The sequence below is a fragment of the Triturus cristatus genome, chromosome 4_1 (genome assembly GCF_964204655.1).
Source record: "Triturus cristatus chromosome 4_1, aTriCri1.1, whole genome shotgun sequence".
In the NCBI taxonomy this organism is placed as follows: Eukaryota; Metazoa; Chordata; class Amphibia; order Caudata; family Salamandridae; genus Triturus; species Triturus cristatus.
The window spans coordinates 939,444,358-939,445,089 of record NC_140585.1 but is presented as its reverse complement, the minus strand read 5'-3'; positions in this window follow the sequence as shown (position 1 = coordinate 939,445,089).

Sequence of the window (732 nt, the reverse complement as noted above, 5' to 3'; positions counted from 1 at the left end):
TTCTTTTAACTTCTCAATTGTATGTCTTTTTCTGTCTTGCCCTAAGTGAGCCAGGTATGCCCAGAGGTGGGTCCCGGGCTCACTGTGCCACTTGATTCAAGCTATCCTGGCTGATGAGGAATGAAACCCCGAAAACGGTCCTAGGATGCTTGTTTCCAGTGCAGGGAGGACCTGCCTTGGCAGTTCGGGCTGGACTGTTCCCATGAGGCACAGGATCAAGACTGATTTGCATATGGCCAGGTTTAAACTGGGTTGGCATGGTGAGCAAAAGAATGATGGATTTAATCCAGATCTCTTGACTGGGGGTGAATGTTTTGATTTGTTGTGCATTCCATCCATCAATTGTGTGTCTTTTACTTTCTCGCCCTAAGTGCGCTTGTTATGCCCAGACGTGGGTGCGGGGCTCACTGTGCCACTGGTTGTAAGCTATCCTGGCTGATGAGGGATGAAACCCCGAAACCGGTCCTAGGATGCTTGTTTCTGGTCCAGGGAGGACCTGGCTTGGCAGTTCGAGCTGGACTGATCCCATGAGGCACAGGGTCAAGACTGATTTGCATATGGCCAGGTTTAAACTGGGGTGGCATATTGAGCAAAAGAATGATGGATTTAACCCAGATCTCTTGACTGGGGTTGAATGTTTTGATTAGTTCTGCATTCCGTCCATCAATTATGTATCTTTTGCTTTCTCACCCTAAGTGCGCCGGGTATGCCCAGACGTGGGTTCGGGGCTCA